The sequence below is a fragment of the Lagopus leucura genome, unplaced genomic scaffold, assembly GCF_019238085.1.
Source record: "Lagopus leucura isolate 7727_CA_CO unplaced genomic scaffold, USGS_WTPT01 Super-Scaffold_100022, whole genome shotgun sequence".
Lineage (NCBI taxonomy): Eukaryota > Metazoa > Chordata > Aves > Galliformes > Phasianidae > Lagopus > Lagopus leucura.
In genome coordinates, this window is record NW_024962275.1 from 7,858,660 (window position 1) to 7,859,275 (window position 616).

The window sequence follows — 616 nt, forward strand, 5'->3', positions numbered from 1 at the left end:
GGGCAGTGAGGTTGGGTTGGATGCCAAGCTTGCCGTTGTGGGCTGTTCCAGGGCCAGCAATAGAGGATGTCCATCTCCATTCCACAGACCTTTGTCCAAATCCCACTGATACGGGATTAAAATGAAGCTCCTGCCAAAGTTCTCCACTGAATCACGGCTGAAGGGATGAATTCCAGCGTTACCCACATCTGGGTAACATCCTCCTGCCCAGAGCAATGGAAAAACCTCCAGGCGGGTCAGGTAACGGGGTCAGCAGGCTGAGCTCAGCCTGTAACTGATCCCACAGCACCGGGAGGGGTGGAGGTGCTGGGGGAGGCATCTGGTGCCGCTGAGGAGCGGTTCTATTCCATTCACCCCACAGCGACGGAGATCCATCCATACAACGAGTTGCTCACCGGTCTCAGCCTAAGAGCGATCACCTCGCGGGCCGGGGGGCGGTAATTAGGGCCGCGTTAATTGCCGCGGGGCGGGGCTTCGGGGGGGGGGGGAGGGGGGGGGCGCGGCCCCGCTCTGTATAACCGTCTCCCAGCAACAGCGGACGCGTCACTTCCTGGGGGAGCGGGCGGGCAGGTGCGGTGCGGTGCGGTGCGGTGCGGTGCGGTGCGGTGCGGTGCGG